This window comes from Haliotis rubra, unplaced genomic scaffold (genome assembly GCF_003918875.1).
Source record: "Haliotis rubra isolate DU_JTF1 unplaced genomic scaffold, ASM391887v1 Scf59, whole genome shotgun sequence".
NCBI classification, from domain to species: domain Eukaryota; kingdom Metazoa; phylum Mollusca; class Gastropoda; order Lepetellida; family Haliotidae; genus Haliotis; species Haliotis rubra.
Genome location: NW_025767290.1, coordinates 2,671,678 through 2,690,494, shown reverse-complemented (window position 1 = coordinate 2,690,494; position 18,817 = coordinate 2,671,678). Strand labels below are relative to the sequence as shown.

The 18,817-nt window shown below is 39.0% G+C and overlaps 1 protein-coding gene across 4 annotated transcripts in view; it reads right to left on the bottom strand.

The window, feature by feature from the left end:
- Positions 1-16,278, bottom strand: part of LOC124255049 (inositol hexakisphosphate kinase 1-like) — a 50,471-nt gene extending 34,193 nt beyond the window's left edge. Inside the window, exon 1 of one of the 4 annotated variants that reach the window (XM_046688889.1) lies at positions 16,204-16,278. The gene's annotated coding sequence lies outside the window, so the exon portion shown is untranslated. Of the gene's footprint in view, positions 1-2,641; positions 2,694-4,902; positions 5,003-16,179 lie in introns of those variants that run through there. The other 3 variants (XM_046688887.1, XM_046688886.1, XM_046688890.1) reach the window with 3 other exon arrangements.
- Positions 16,279-18,817: the final 2,539 nt, after the last annotated feature.

The following is an 18,817-nucleotide window of genomic DNA, read 5'->3' as shown; positions in this document are numbered from 1 at the left end:
TGTCTTGGAGAGTGCACTTTCATTAATATTATGGTTGGTTGGTTGGCACTCAGCAATATTCCAGCTATATGGCATTGGTCTGTAAAGTTTCGATTCTGGACCAGACAATCCTGTGATCAACTATTCAAGATATTGCATATGTTGGGTTTTTTTCATCTGTTATGTTTTTAACAGCTCTACATATTAAGACAAACATGTGTGATAAAATATATACATAACTCTGAGAAAATTACCTAAATCATGAGATAATATTTCTTTTTGCAAATTTGTCCCCTACATGCTGTCGTTAAAGCTTGCAAAGAGCTAAAAATACAGTATGTTTGATGTGTAAAGCCACATTGTAATGGCTTTAACAGTCACAATCATTTAGATATATCTGTATATGAAAGCAAAACAATGTGTAAAAAATTGAAATGCACCAAAAGGTTTGTCTTAGGTTCATCTGTTCAAATTTCAGTATGAGCGCATTTGTTTACAAACAAGAGAAAACTCCAGTCATGTGATAAGTTTACACCTGATGGGTGGTAATTGGAGCAGAAACTTCTCTCGGAGTATAAGCTGAGGAGAAGCAAGTAGGCTCTGGGGTCACCAGCTATTGTTTGATACAATGCTTCAGAACAGTTGACATACAGGCTCTTTAATGCATTGGAGTAGGACATCGCATGCTCAGGAACACTTATCAACTGTAGATCACCAAGGGAACGCTGTCGGCCATGTTTGTTCAGCATGTCAAGGAATAACATCGCTAAACATGCAAAAACATGCATCACGTCTAACAAAGGAGCTTATCAATCCCACATGTTTAATATTCATGTTTTATATTGTTATTGTTACTCAGAGTACGCTTTGTCAGCATGGTCAGTCAAAAGGTTGTCATCAATCAAAATAGTCTAACTGACAAAGAAACACAGCAGATGTGGAGCATAAAATATAAACAGATAGCTGCTTTGTGAAAATAGTTGGCATGTCAAGACTGATATCAAGCTGGGCATTCTCCAGGCCTGATGTGGGCTGAATTCCTGCTCTCCACAGGACATGAAATAGGAATTTCTGATCTGAACAATATACACAGGATATAAAAGAGGAATTTTGGATTTGAACCATATCCACAATATACAAAAGAGAAATTTCTGGTCTGAACTATATACACAGAACACAAAAGAGGAATTTCTGGTCTGAACTATATACACAATATACAAAAGAGAAATTTCTGGTCTGAACTATATACACAGGATACAAAAGAGGAATTTCTGGTCTGAACTATATCCACAATATACAAAAGAGGAATTTCTGGTCTGAACTATATACACAGAACACAAAAGAGGAATTTCTGGTCTGAACTATATACACAATATACAAAAGAGAAATTTCTGGTCTGAACTATATACACAGGATACAAAAGAGGAATTTCTGGTCTGAACTATATCCACAATATACAAAAGAGGAATTTCTGGTCTGAACTATATACACAGAACACAAAAGAGAAATTTCTGGTCTGAACTATATACACAATATACAAAAGAGAAATTTCTGGTCTGAACTATATCCACAATATACAAAAGAGAAATTTCTGGTCTGAACTAAATACTCAATATACAAAAGAGGAATTTCTGGTCTGAACTATATACACAATATACAAAAGAGGAATTTCTAGTCTGAAGTATATCCACAATATACAAAAGAGGAATTTCTGGTCTGAACTATATACACAGAACACAAAAGAGGAATTTCTGGTCTGAACTATATACACAATATACAAAAGAGAAATTTCTGGTCTGAACTATATACACAGGATATAAAAGAGGAATTTTGGATTTGAACCATATCCACAATATACAAAAGAGAAATTTCTGGTCTGAACTATATACACAGGATACAAAAGAGGAATTTCTGGTCTGAACTATATCCACAATATACAAAAGAGGAATTTCTGGTCTGAACTATATACACAGGACACAAAACCCTCGTAGCGCTATGACATTCATAAGCCTACGGTATTGATAAACTATAGAGTTATGATAGGACGTAACATTACGAATGCGCTGTGGATAACCTGTTTTATAACCATGATGACTACAGTTGAAGATGATGATGAATAATACCTCTTGGATTTTGTGACAAAATATTGTCAAAGTTAGCTATGACTGATAAATCTGTATAAACCAAGTACACACATATAGCATAACACAATCTGGTGATTACCTATACTATCTTGATAATTACGCCATTCTACAAAACATTGATTGGTATAGTATTGCTGCAAATTTCTAAACTGGCAACCCTTTTCGGTGAGAAAAGCCATGGAATAAAATCTCACATGATGGGATTAGTTTGTTTTGCACTCCTATCCAAAACTGTTTACATCTAACGATTCTATGGAGAGTTTCCAAATCAATGTTTGTAGTCACCTGATAATTATGAGAAGCATCACAAGTCTGATTTTTCAGTATGTTCAAGTGGGCATTATGATGAACATTCCGAAAATACTGTAAAACAAAGAATTTCACCTTGTTTCCAAAAAGGTAATTATCATATAAAATTGCAAATGTAACACCAATTGACAAATTGACCAATGCCAGAGTCTTGTTAATTTCTGTTTAACCTTGTAATAGCAGCTAATATTAGTCCATAAAACACTAACATCTCCTGAAATTGGTCTTAAAGGACATGTATGGGCTAGTAGACTATATAGTTAATGCAGAGTCAGGCTATTAATATCATCCAGCTATTGTAGAGATTAGGAAACGTCCTTTTTTCGTATTTGCTATTAACACAGATGACCAGTCAGACCATCTCAGTTCAATAATTGCTGGACAACGTTGAGCAGGATGTGTGCTAGACTAGCAACTAGTCTCTGAAATGAACATATTTTACTGAAAAAAAGTTCATGGTAAAAAAAAAAAAATATAATAAAAAGGAGCCCTGAGACTTTCTTTATTTTCAGAAATCTAGACTTGCCACATTTTCTAGACTTGCGTGGGCTTTCTTGGATATATTTGCTTCAGGGTCTGAACGACAGACTAGTTCTATGCTAACTTGCATACATTTGGACCTTAGCAATATGTTGTACTGTGGTGGAAAAAGGTGTTTTGGAAACCTGCAGCTATCACAATGCTAAAGCCCAACTTTTTTCGCCACATATATCATGTATATTATCAATACACTGACTGACACATTAGTGCTCAGCTGGTGTACAATGTGTCATTTAGTGTTGGGAATTGGTTGAAATCTAATAATTGATGATTGGTCCATTACAACCGATCAATCATCGAAAATAATTGGTAAGCATAATTTATTAAATGTCCCTGTTATTTTTGTTAATGCACACACAAAAAATAAAGAAAAAACATGTAGTAATTTGGGTTTTTTTTTGCAAATTGCTTAAAGTCCATTTGCAAATTTTGCATATTTAAATGATGATTAGTATGTTAGGAACACATATTTCCTCGATTCTTTAAGATAAATTCAATCATGACCTCGAACGAGCTTGTAGTGCTTATGAAATGTAAATTTAATGACACAGACAAAACCAGCCTTGTGAAAAATATTGTTAATGCAAACAAGTGTTCCAAGATTGGTCATGTTCGATTATGAGAAAACATGTTTGATTGCTTGGTCGCTTAGTCACTGCGACCAATCTTCGATTATTTCAATTAATCGGACCATCACTAGTGTCATTACATGCAGAAGCCTATAGTAACATTGTTTAGGTGTATTAGTACATTAACTGGGGATATGCATTGGATCATCAATACTATCAGACTTAATACTATACTTTAATCAGGGATTGATATCATCCTGAGGCCAACATTTGCCCCAAGTCTCAGCAAATGTCAATAAAACATTTATGTTATTATGATCACTGTAGTCAAAACTAACTAATGTTATGACTTGTAGAGGTGACTTTTGTTCAAATGATAAGCAAATACATGACAAATTCAGGAGGAGGTTTTCGTGATTAGTGTTTCAGTACTATTTTGAATCCAATAATAAAATATCAAAAAGAAAACACCTGTAATGTTTTTCCAACTTTGGCAGTAAAGAACACTAAGTTCAGAATTCCAGATAAATCCCAGTTCATGCACGATATTTTGTAAAAAGCAATTTGACTGTTTATCATTGTCACTGATCATGCTAATGTTGAAATGAAAATTGGACATAATAAAAGTTCACTGGCACCTCGTTCATACCAGCTGTCAGTTGTCTATACAAGCTGTTGTTTGTTTGTTGTTTAATGCCACACCCTGCAATATTTCAATCTACACGACAGCAGTATAAAAATAACTGACTGTGGACCTGGCAATCCATTGTTTGACATTAATAGCAGGAATCAAACAGATGAGACACAATGATACACATCAACAAAGTCAGCAAGTAGGACTTCCTGACAAGCATATATGCTGAAAACACCTTCTACCACAGATCTTCCTGTGGGGTCTTTAAAGTACATGGATTATACATACTGTGTCTTTTATATTAAATGAAATAAGTTATTTATACATGTTCCCGTAATAAGACCAGTGCGCAATGTATGTCCATTATGAATTTGATGACATCAATTGAACATGTCTAATTTACTGTTTATTTAAAATTGGAATTGTATGTAGGTCTACCTATTGTTACATACTACCATCAGGGCATTTCATTTGCAACTTCAATATGAATATTTCTTAATTTGCCTTTGATACAAGAAAACCTGCTACATAAGGCTGGTTGTGAAATTGTTAGGTCTATATCAATATTCATATATTCTGACATCGTGCCACATTACGCATCGTGGACGACTGTTCCCACATCCGTCACATTATAGACACTACAAACGTGATGGAATATTACGTTATCGTCTAAACAGTGTCTACGACTTCTAAGCTAGACTGAAACATAATCACGGAAAATATTCACCTGAAATGGAGACTCGTTTTTCTTTCCGTCCCTTCCAATATGGCCTCAGCTGATCGACTATACCAAAGGGAGGTAACTCCGAATCCTCACGCACCTGACCGTTCAAACCGAAATAAAATCCCCAAACTATAAATAGGATTGACACTGCACTCCGTAACTCACGAGAAGGAATGGCACGAGAAGGGCATGAGCACTTTGGTACAAACGTGTGAATCAGGGCGATTTTTATGTATATTTTTAACCTCAAGAAATACTATATTGCGATTACAATTAATTCAAACTAAAGTCCTGCGTATTTAACTTGTTTAGGCGAGTGGAGACTGATTGGGAAATGTCGATGCAATCTTCCTCAAAATGACGCAATTAGGGTGGGCCTGTTTGTTCAGTGAGATTATTACGAAATATAACAATATATAATTACCTGTGTACATATCTTATCTATATATGAAATTAACAATCGTGGTTTTTGATTGTTTGTTTTTATATAGAACTAGATTGTAAATGATGAAATTATTTCACTCTGATGTTTTTTACCTGCATTAAACTGTCATGCGGCATTACACCAAATTCAGGCACACTACAGTCCGAAGTGAACAGAGAGTGAACCAAAGACTAGGGTCGTTCTTTCATCATCTTCTGAAAGTTGTCATTTCAAATTGTATCTCAAAGTCAGCATTACAATTTACGAAACCCGTGTTCAGGTCCGGGTTAGAATATTGATCTTCAGTAACCCGGATGCTTGTCGTAAGAGTCGACTAACGGGATCGGGTGGTCAGGCTCGCTGACTTGGTTGACACATGTCATCGGTTCCCATTTGCGCAGATCGATGCGTAAAATTAAACTCACTCACTCATTACAATTTACGAGCAGGCCGGGTGGGTCAGTTGTCCAAGGCGCCTAAATTCGCTGGACTGAGCTGCGTTTCTTAGACACGTCAGATCAAACCTATGAGTTTGGGTTCGAATCCTGGTATGTTTCCAGTATTGTCAGCACCATACCCGTGTTCGTTGGTTCACCTAATGCAAACGCCTGACGCCGGGAGTACTTCGGGCTTTGCCCCCACATTAAGCCGACCATGGCATGCCATCGTATGACTCATATAATGTCAGTTTAAGCCGCTTTAAATCCAAATTATTCTACAACTAATGTTTGAATAACACGTGTTTTGGTTGACATCGCCAATATAATATCGGCATTAGTGTATCGGAAATCAAACCCAGTCTGGTGACCCGACACAATCGAACACACCAACAACTGTGCTACTGATTCTTCAGGTATCGATCTAAACGTTGTATGCTGGACATCGACGATAACAACTCCCTATCATGCAACAGATTCGGGTTCCTCCCATAAACACGTCGAACAAGGGAGGGAGATTTACGAGGAAAGATAAAGATATTGAGATAAAATCAATTCCTTAGGCCAAGTCAATCATGCCTTTTATAGACAGTAGTTTAAGTAGGAAATGTTGGAATTAATTCCTGATTAAACTCAACAATTACTGGCCTCCCGAACTTGACCATGCGTCAAGCTCATGAAACATGGTTAGACAAGTTCGACCAATCGATTCGTATCTTTCAGAATGATTTCTAACGCCTCAATTATCAGAAGGCAAAACAAATTTCGATTTTGAAGTTTTCAAGTGCAATACGTTAAATCAGAATGTCCTATCTGTATGCATAAACAATCAATTTGTTAGATTAATCCCCACTTCCTTGAGTCATGCGCGGATTGATGTGAATCTTTGAACTAGCAAAACAGGGAAAAATACTAATCACAGTAATCAAGAGTTATCACCGAAATTACAGAGCTGAAATTCACGATTTTGTTCGTAGAAATGTTGAAAGAGATTTCATTCGACGTCTTCTTTGTAATTTCATCGTATAAGATAGTGGCGTACTTTGGGATGACATATGTCAGCGTCTGGTTTACAATCACTAGCCTGTAAACTTGTCCCGGTTTCAGATTCCTTTTCATGAGATTTTTATTGACGGTTTAGAGTTTTATTATATAGTCCAACAATATAGGGACTTGGTGTGGAGGATGCAATGCTCTAATTACCGATGACATGGGAATAATCGGCTGGTCTGTGAGAGGGTTTGCATACGATATATACTAGACTAACAGCTAGTTTCTGAAATGAACATATTTTACAGAAAATAAAAAGGTTTTACATTAAAATCATAAATACAATAAAAAGGAGCCCAGAGACCTTCTTCATTTTTAATCTAGACTTGTCACATTTTCTAGACTTGTGTGGGATATTTTTCCTCATCAAGTGATCAACTATGTAAACAAATTAGAGTTTGGTCATAAGCTGAATGTATTGAACATGTGCATAGATAATTTCTTCAACCGGTGATGGGCATGAAAGATAACATAAGTAAAAGCCATGACTTAGGGAGACAGGTAGATTGCTATCAATTATCAACCCATACTTCAAATGGTAAAAAGTTTGGTTTAATTCATTAGCTCAGAAAAAATGTGTTTACAAGCTGTTTACCATATGGCACTGAAACGTCTTTATAGTGGCTTAGTGAAGTAAGGACGATCTTATCTCTCAATGGTTTTGAATATATTTGGCTAAATCCGTCGCAAGTTATTCTTCCGATATTTACACCTATATTCAGACAACAATTGTGTGATAAATATTCATCTTTTTGACAGGGTCAATTGGACAGTTCATACATACTGTATCTATATTGAATATTGCACCGGATTCTATAAAATACTGAAACAATAGGAGTATTTAAAAGTGATAAACAATGAATCGTAGGATGGTTAAGAATGTCAAGAATGTCATCTCACATATTATCTATGGAGACAGGTCGACTGTGTAGTAAATGTAACGAAATAATGCTGAAGATGAGGTCCAATTACTTCTGATGTGGTCACACTTACACTTTCGGAAAGCGTATACCCCTTTTAAAATATTATTATTATAAGCATCAATCTAAACGTATTAAGTTATTGTTTGAAAGAGAAAAATAACTATCAGGTTATAGGGAATTTTTTGTCTGAAACCTTTCGTAAAAGGCCTGCGTGAGATACAGTTCAGCAAATATAGATCTCCGTCATCTTCATCCTCATCAACCTATGGAGGGCATTCGTGGCTTGCGCTAATAAAGTAAACTGTGTCTATCTATGAAAAGGCAAAGCGCTACTATTTTATAGGGGGTTTCTGTGAAGGTTATTACTGAACATCCTTACCTTCGTCAAGAGATTTGCGAAGAGCACCAATTGTTCTCGTCTTTACATCAAGAAGTGTTTCCGCTGCTGTTGTCTCTACATGGTGAACGGTGTCCTCTGCTCTTGCCTCGGACACGACACAGACAGGTCTGTGAGAAAGGTCCGATCGGATTATTTACTGGACGGTTTAAGACTGGACGTCGGTTGTTGGTAGTCGGACAAACAGAAGTCTGTATTTATATCATTGGAATTCGATAGTCTATACGGAGCAGCTCATACAAGTCCCGTTTTCCATTTCATAGGATCCAGTGGCGGGTTCAATGCTTTTCGGTCCGACATATAGTTAAGTCTGAAAGCTTTTGTAGAAATGGACCAAGCTTTGGAGTGCCACTGGAATTGTAAGTCATGATGAAAATAGCAGCCTAATTGGAAAGCCAAAGTCTTGAATTCTATCCACATCGATTAGGCTGACATTGTGAACGCTGGCATCGGGAACTACAGAGGATCGTCAGTGAGAACAGAGACGGTGGGGGATGGAGTCGGGGGATGAGTACAACCAGACGGGCGAGGGGTGGGTGAGGTGGGTTGAGATGTTTAAGCCAGACAGGACATGAGAAATGAAGAGTTCCTCGAATGCTCCCCAATCGAGGGATTGGACAAGCGTTGTAAGTCTAGAGAAGGGCACACTGGCATGGAGGCTAGGGATTTGGACGCCACTTTAGGCACGCGTGGAGAATTTGTTCCAAGCTCTTTTTGTTGGTAACTTTGGTCTGCGTTATCCCCTCGATGGAAGGTCCTGGCATGTGGATGTGTGGGTGTGAGTTGCCATCCATCATCTAATGCAGAACGATTTCCTACCGTACAGTTGCCAATAACCGTGCTACTGACCTGGACGTTTGATTGATTGCACTAAAGATGAAGATGTGGACAGGGAGAAAGGGTTAGTGAGTGAGTCGGGGTTAATGACACTTTGAACGGTATTTCAATTTCATCAGAGTATCCAATTAATGTGGGACGAAAACCCGGAGTAATACAGGTCTCAGAATTTTACCGTTGGGGAAATGCACGTGTATGGGGTGGTGCCGACAAACCTATACAGCTATATACATAATTATACCAAACTAGGATTCGAACTTAGGAGAGGTTACTCATGAATATGCATGTTTACAAGGTGATGTATAACCATTGGGATGGGAACAGACAGGCTCAAAAACACAAACGGGCACATATATCTCTCTATAGAAATACACGTACACACAGAAATTTATACATACATGCAACACGCGCAGACACAGACTGACATACACGCAGGCACAGACAGACATCCATACAAACGCACGCACGCATGCCTGCATGCCCACCCACATGCATATTCACATAGTACATGCATAAAGTATTTAAGGTGATTTGGGATATGAAAGGAAATTGTATCCTTATGCGTTATCATGACATCACAAAGTGCACCCTTCCTAAACATCCGCTATATCCGTTCTTGTCCTCTACAGCTGTTGAAACCCAGATGCGTCAAACGGTTGATATTGGACTGCCTGACCTCTATAACGCCTCTATGGCCTCGTTATCGCTGCACGGTACGGTGCATCCGTGTGATGCCTTGTTGGTTGGCATAGTACATCCACATAAACAAGGTACAAGGGACATTCTGCGTCACGAAATGTAACCTAAACACTATGACTGCTCGGTATTACCGGTATATCGCAATACGCTTTTCAAACGATACGTATTGCGATATTTTTTCCGAGAACCGGTATATCGGATAAAGACATATGAAGTTCTTGTGATTATCTTTGTGGTTTAGATTAAAATCTACAGAAACTTTCATTCGTTATTCAATGACAAGACGGCATACTGTAATACTTTAAATTGTATAAAAAATAAAATAAAACCCTGACTATGCAACCTAATTTTGAGATTATTGTTATCAGAACCATATACATATATGTATATGTTTAGGAATTTATAATGTAGAAAATAGGATTGACATGCACAATTAGTGTCACTCACTGTCAAACACTGAAGTTCCCAATATATCGCGATATGTATCGCAGTACGGGTACCTGAATCGCAATATATTGAATACAGTTTATTTGCCAATACACAGCCCTAATAAATACCCTCACAGACGTTAGTAAGGGTCGACTGAATGAGCGAGTGAGTATGGTTTTACGCCGCTTGTAGGAATTTTTCAGCAATATCACAGTGGAGAACAAACGAAATGCCTTTCATATAGGGAATCGAACTCGGGCCTTAGGAATGACGAACTAACGCGTTAACCACTTGGCTACCACCCCACTCCCAGCTTGAAAGAGGATTGGTTGGTTAAAAAGTGTGATATGTGTTTATGAAGTCTAAAATGGAGATTTAATAGTCTAAGAAGAATACAGATGACACGTATCGACTGTTGATCCTATAAAACAAGGGTTTTCTTGGTATTGTAGGTGGAGCTCAATAAAAACCGCAAACATCAAGCAGATTTTGCTCAAAGAAACGATCCATTAGCCTGGAATTTACAACTTTTTCTATTTTTCTATTTTTCTATAAAAGGAGATTGAGTTTGAATGTTCTTCAAATCCATTGCACCCGGGATAGAATTGGTTTTCAGTAACCCATGCTTGTCGTAAGACGCCATTGACGGGATCGGCTGGTCAGTCTCGGTTACTAGGTTGACACATGTCATCGTATCCCAAATGCGTAGATCGATGCTCATGATGTTGATCACTGGATTGTCAGACTCGATTATTTACAGACCACCGCCACATAGCTGGAGTATTGCCTAGTGCGGCGTTAAACAACAAACAAAATCAGGTTCATGTTTGTCTTCAAGACTGGGGCAACTAGAGATGATCTCTGAACTGGTGCACTTGACAATGATGACAGAGAGTAGAACATCCATATATTCAGTGTCTTAATCGTTTAAGTAATTGGATTAAAATCGAATGAACCTTTCCTTCAAGAAATTGTAATATATCGAAATTCCTTTTGTGTGTTTGTTGCAACTTAGAATATTGTTTCAGTGAACCATTTTTGTTTCCAAGAAACGATTCACAGCTAAAGACAATATTGATGATTTGGTTATCAGTCATTTCGAATTTGGTAATATTTATCTTAAAGTATGATGCAGTCTTACTTGCAGTTTGTGTTCGACCCCCCGCAAATTTTTTTTTTTTAAATAAAAAATAATTTATTATTTATTTTTTTTTAAATAAATAAATAAAAAAATAAATAATAATAAATGAATAAATAAAAAAATAATACTAGATTTGGTACGTTACTATGAAAGTGTGATCCCAAGTAGATCAAATGTTACACTTGAACATTATCATGAAGGCATTGTGCATTTAGCTTTCGCTCATGGGAGCCATGCCAGTTTACAATTTCAAGGTTATATGGTCTAGACTACCAGTCGTCTGACTTACATGTTTGTTGAAGATCCGGTGACTGAGAGGGTCAAATGGCTGGCTTTGAGTGACTGATTCTGAGAGTGGTGGCTTGAAACCCGGATGGGACTCGACCACCAAAAGTACCAAATTTCGTAAGAAACAAAGCGTCATCCCAAATATAATATATTAACGGTACATTTTCCAGCATATACCTACAGACCGTAGGTTCATAAGCTGACAACTGAAATGAAAGGCTGATGCCACGAAACCATTACTGAGTGATGCTTGCAGAAACTCAGCTTCCTGTACCAAAATAAAAGTAGCAATACTGGGCAACACCTTGAATACCCACTCCGTCCCCCATGCTGCAATCAACTCCCAGAAACAAACGCTCATTTATCAAGTTCATGTGATTAAAAGCACACCCACCATGGCAGCCGTTGTGAAGCCGATATTGTCATTCTATTATGATGTAGTTAATCCTCTGGGAATATTACATGTGTTTGATTAATAATTACTAAAAGTGAGTGAGTGAGTTTAGTTTTACGCCGCAGTATTCCAGCTATATGGCGACGGTCTGTAAATAATCGAGTCTGGCCAGACAATCCAGTGATCAACAGCATGAGCATCGATCTGCGCAATTGGGAACCGATGACATGTGTCAACCAAGTCAGTGAGCCTGACCACCCGATCCCGTTAGTCGCCTCTTACGACAAGCATGGGTTACTGAAGATCAATATTCTAACCCGGAGCTAGCACAATAAAAAAAAACAGCTTAAGTCTGGGCTAGTACAAGCAATTACACAGACATACGCATGCACGTCGTCATATGAGCGAAATATTCTGAGGTACGAGAGCGGGTGGGATGGTCTAGTGGTTAAAGCGTCCGCTCGTCACGCCGAAGACCCAGGTTCGATTCCCAACATGGGTACAATGTGTGAAGCTCATTTCTGGTGTCCCCCCGCCGCGTTATTGCTGGAATATTGCTAAAAGCGGCGTAAAACCATACTCACTCACTCTTAGGTATGACGTTAAATTAAAGTCCATTTTACCAAACCTCACCTTTCGTCCAACCTCAAATCACCTTAGCTCGCTTCATGAAACAGAAACATCAGTCTCGAGGGTTTACGGTAATGTCAGTGTGACTATACTTAGTAGGGCTGTAACGATGCATCGAACTATCGATGGATTGCAATTGTTGAGTCTCCAATGGCAATTAATCGATGGTAGAAACGAAAAACTATCGATGCATCTGATCTGTATTAGGGTTGTAACAATGCATCGAACTATTGATGGATTGCAATTTTTTGAGTGTCCAATGGCAATTAGGTGAGGTGAAATTGGGTTTAACGTCGTGCTTGAGAATATTTCGCTCATATGAAGACGTGCATGCGTATGTGTGTGTATGTGCGGCTGTTTGTACTAGCCCAGACTTAAGCTGGTTTTATAGTGCTAGCCCACTGAGATACCATGCCACAGTGAAGCATGAATACCCCACTCAGACACACCATACTGACTCCGAGACCAACAAGAACCATATTTTAACGTCTTTTGGTATGATGCGGCCGGGGATCGAACCCGCGACCTTCCGCTCTCCGGGCGGACGCTCTAACCACTACACCAATGGCAATTAATCGATGGTAGAAACGAAAACCTATCGATGCATCCATACCATGTGTGACTATCGATAGTTTAGTAATTGACTTCCGTTGATATATGCATATTGCAAAATACAGGATGTTTGGGTGCAGTCTTGCAGCTTCACTGAGTTTATGTTTTAACTGTTTACTTGATCTGGGTTTCAAGTTTCTTGTCAGTTGTTAAAAAGAGACTGAAACTTCTTCAACCTGTTTTTATTTCATATAAACTATACATTCATTTGGGAAATGACTTCAAATGAGACAATTCAAGAAGAAAAAAAATCTATTGCAATAGTGTTGCAATAGTTGGTCGCAATAGACTATCGCTGTGGCAATAACATGTCGCAATAGACTATCGCTGTCGCAATAGTTATTTCCCCCTCAATAGTCTCCCCTACTATTTAGCCCTGTGTCAGTATATATATGGAGTCAGCCCCTGTTAAGTGTAGCTGCCACGAAGTTTAATATATTGTATTCATGCACTATATAGAGTCATAACAACACAATAATACTCATAGGTAAACAATATACCAGGTTCTCAGAAAGCGGGGCCAAGTCCGAGGTCCGGGGCCCGTGTCAATGTATGTTGTGAACCTCCTTAAAAAGACATCAAAACAGGCCAATAAATGTCAGAGCAGTAATAATGACTCTCATATCACTGAAGTCACGGGAGCAGATAACACCATTTCAATGTTCAATAGGCTTTACCCTACAAGCATTGACAGCTGCCTTTGAAACTCTCCGCCACAATCTCCGACGGCAGCCAGGTAAAAACTGCCACATTGAATAACATATTGTCTAATCTGCGATAGATAATGGTGAAGTGTGACTGAATCTCGTGTTCGGCACGTAGCACGTGAAACAGTTGGTACACAGTTACTAGAGCAAAAGCTGTGGTCAATGACTTGTGTTCCATGCCACCATGAGAATTTCCATTGGGGGTTGACAACGTTAGATCAAAGACTTATAGTGTAGATATGAGTCACTCAGTTGGGTTGAACGAGGTTTTAACAGAATTGTAGTTATACACCGACGCGAGAGATGAATGTGGCAGGAAAGCCCGAAGTGATACAGATCTCAGACTTTTACCATTTTTGTGAAACCCATGAGGTCGTTATGGTGCTGATAACCTAGAAATATGATCGCGTCGAACCCACAATCACAGGTTTCGCGGAATTCAAATTAGAGACGTATTCTGTGAAAACAGATAAGGACTTGAAGAAATCAAGCTGATATCCTGACAACGTACTTTTATACAAACAAACAGACATGCCCTTATCAAAGTCAACACAAACGAATATTCTAAGAACCATCATGACAGGTACAGCTTAGGTGACGAGGTATAAAAGATGGAATAGTGAAACGGTAAAAATCAACAAACATATCTTCAATCAAGTTCATTGTATCAATTATACTTTAATCTTGTCATTAAGTGGGTATACGTGTATATACAATTGTATTGAGTCTAAATAACAGGCTCAATAATAATCATATAATGTATGAGTTTAGTATGGGTAATTTGTTGCGATATTGAAATCGACAAGTTTATTTCATTGTTAAGACTCTCTTACGCGAGTGAATATTATTTTACACCTCCATTAGCAATATTCCATCAATATCACGACGGAAGACAGACACAGAAAAGGCTTCTCGCATTGCATCCATGTAGAAATCGAACCGGGTGTTTGACGAGCGAGAACTTAAACCACTAGGCCACCTCATCGCCTCTGATTCACATAACAGCATCAGCCGACCACTTTACTAGCAGCAACACGAAATATGAACCCATTTAATTTTAAACAATTACTAACCTTGATCAGCATCTTGAGGTGGTTCCTGTTCAAACAGTCTGCACCTGTGCCGCTCTATTGGAGGTATGTTTACATTCCATTGCTTATAAACACCATCAAACCCATAAACAACAACTTGTACTTTACAACAGCTGACGTAAGTATTCAGAGAGATGCAGGTAGTATCACGTGCAACGTAACCCGCTGACACGGTGGGGCCTGCATAGTTATAAATACCTCCGTTGGGGCAGACTCAATAACATATAGACTTTCATTGAGGTCGTTGGCATATCTGGCCTGTAAAATAACAGTACTTTTTATCGCAGTCATTGTTCAATCCGGAGTGACACATTGCTGTAGCAACACACTTAAAAGAGTGAAGGACTTTCAGTCTCTGCGACTATACCGTGGTAAAAACATTAAATAAATTACAAATATAAGATTTATGATGAAATTATTAGAAGTGTCCATTTTCCCCGAATGCATGTCATGTAACAGAACCATAAGAATACTGTTACGTTTCAGTAAACTACAGTGGTAAAATAAATTAAATAAGTACATTAAATATAAGAAATATTTACGATTTATGATGAAAAAAGTTTAACAATCAGTGTTCACCTAAAAGGATAGCAGTTTATATAGCTACACGAATACAAAGCTTCCTCGTTTGTATGAAAACTCTATCAGGAATATTCGACCCGGATGTATATAGATAATTATGAGAACACTGACGGGATATAGACTCGTGAGAATATCAAGTAATAATGCAAGTCACCATCAATCCCTGTTTGTCGTAAGAGACAACTCTCTGGATCGAGTAGTCGTATTTTGTGATTTGTGCTCATGATATTTCATCAGTCACGGGATTGTCTGGTCTACTCTAGTATTTATAGACTGGCGCCATATCGTTAGAATATTGCAGAGCGCGGCGTTAAACAGCATACAATGTTACGATTATATCATGTAATCAGTCTTGAATATCTGCTGACCAGTAGCATCATTTATAAGAAAACAGTAACGATTAAAATAACACAAAATGTATTCCTATATAAAGTAGGACAAATAACATTCACTAAATAACAGGTGTAGGTTTATTTCAGTATATAAATAGAACACAATTCTATCTGTGTTTGTCAAAACGTAAACTGTTTTGCTGTGCTTAACGATATTGGTTGGATTACATGACGTCGTATATACAAACAAACACTATATACGTCTTACTTCCATCACCTGAAAAAAAGGTTTTGAATGCCAAACTACCTTGATCTAGGCCGAGCGTCCTACCTTCGGCACAGCCCTTGTAATAACTCCGCTGGCAAACACAGCTGATGTCGAAATGAATATCAGATACCACGTGACCTGATTATTTATATGTCCGCCGCGTGCACGTCGCTTGCTACAACCCGGTTGTCAGGGTGTAACGCAAAACGCTAGTCGTATCAACGGGTTCAGGTTTCTGACATGTGAATGCGTACTGACACAGTTTGATAAATACAGGTTGTGGTGTTACTGTAATCACGCGGAATTTATTATCACTGATAAATGTCGTCATCATGATTGGTTATTGCCCAAGGAGTAAGATGTTCTTGAGGATTTTTTTATGGTGACGTTTTCTTTTATTAGAAACATGTTCATTTGTGAAGGTTTTTAGGACAGTATAAGTGTGGTAAGGTTGGCAATTCTGGAAATATAAATAAAATGGCTTTGCAGTTACATTTTGAAAGTTTCAGTGACTAGAGTCTATAAGCAGTTCAACAAATGATTAGTGGCACTGATGAATGAATGGCATGGGAGCAGTGGGTGAATGGTATGGAAGCAGTGGATGAATGGTATGGAAGCAGTGAATGAATGGTATGGAAGCAGTGGATGAATGGTATGGATGGAAGCAGTGGATGAATGGTGGATGAATGGTATGGAAGCAGTGGATGAATGGTGAATGGAATGGAAGCAGTGAATGAATGGTATGGAAGCGGTGGATGAATGGTATGGAAGCGGTGGATGAATGGTATGGAAGCAGTGGATGAATGGTATGGAAGCAGTGGATGAATGGTATGGAAGCGGTGGATGAATGGTATGGAAGCAGTGGAATGAATGGTGGAAGCAGTGGAAACAGTGGATGAATGAATGGATGAATGGTATGGAAGCAGTGGGTGAATGGTGGTATGGAAAGCAGTGGATGAATGGTATGGAATGGTGGTGAATGAATGGTATGGAAAAGCGGGGATGAATGGGCGGATGAATGGAAGCAGTGGGTGAATGAATGGTATGGAAGCAGTGGGTGAATGGCGGTGGAAGCAGTGGGTGAATGGTGTGGAAGCAGTGGGTGAATGGTGGTGGAAGCAGTGGGTGAATGGTGGTGGAAGCAGTGGGTGAATGGTGGTGGAAGCAGTGGGTGAATGGCGGTGGAAGCAGTGGGTGAATGGTGGATGGAAGCAGTGGATGAATGGTAGTGGAAACAGTGGGTGAATGGTAGTGGAAGCAGGGGGTGAATGGTGGTGGATGCAGTGGGAAGCAGTGGGTGAATGGTGGTGGAAGCAGTGTATGAATGGCGTGGAATCAGTGTATGGATGTTCATACTATCATCAAGAGAGAAAAGGGCGCGGCCGTGTACTTGGCTGGGGCGGAAGGGTGGGCGTGACAACGCCGGTTGACGACTACACATTATTGATCTTCCGGGTGTTCCACGTACATACCACACGGAAATAGGTGCAGGCGGACAGAGAGGGGACGGGATGATGGGAGTAGGGGATGGGGCTGTGAGTGTGCACAAAAGATGACCCTGCGTGCATGCAGTACATATGAAGAATATACGTTAAAGTAATGGCACCGCCATCTTTTAACAACAGACCTAACTAAGGTGTATTTTTGTTGAGTGTCATAACTTGTTCACAACATATGCTCTTCCGGAATCGGCGTAATTAGGAAAGGAAGCACGGCCACAGACGCTGCAAAGATTTGAGAATATATTTCCGGACCTTAAGCTGTGTGAAACGTGATACATTGTATATGACACACTGACCTAATAACCACGTCCGAAGCATCTATAATGGGGGCGCGGGAACTCAGCGTGATCTGGAAAGCCATGAATAATATGTTTTACATTTTTAACCTCATTTCCAAATAATATGCCACGCCTTCCTGCCGATGTACTATAGGTAAAGTAGGACTGTGTGCTACTTAACGCTGTACTCAGAACAAATTCCAGTCATACGGCGGTGGTAACTGTGGCGTGGTTTGTAGGCTACTTAACCTTATACTCAGTACATGTTCCAGCCATCTGGCGGTGGTAGTAATGGTGGTGGCAGCAGTGTTTAAAGTAAATAGAGACAGGTCACATTCTGTCAGGAACCACACTACTGTATGTGTATAAACATACACAGGGGCGTGTCACGCTTAGAAACAGCGTTAGGAAGACATATAGGTATATAGACCCTACCCTAGTACTATATAGTACTAGGGTAGGGTCATAAAGTACTAGGGTAGGGTCTATATACCTATATGTCTTCCTAACGCTGTTTTTAAGCGTGACGTACTAGGGTAGGGTCTATGTACCTATATGTCTTCCTAACGCTGTTTCTAAGCGTGACGTACTAGGGTAGGGTCTATATACCTATATGTCTTCCTAACGCTGTTTTTAAGCGTGACGTACTAGGGTAGGGTCTATATACCTATATGTCTTCCTAACGCTGTTTCTAAGCGTGACGTACTAGGGTAGGGTCTATATACCTATATGTCTTCCTAACGCTGTTTCTAAGCGTGGCACGCCCCTGTGTAAACATATACATATATCCGTGTTCTACCGGAAGATGTGCGACCAAGCTAAATGTGTGTCATTTGTAAACACCGATACCGACTGTGTCATCATCAAAGGGGCAGGGAGTCATAGAAACGGTGGCGG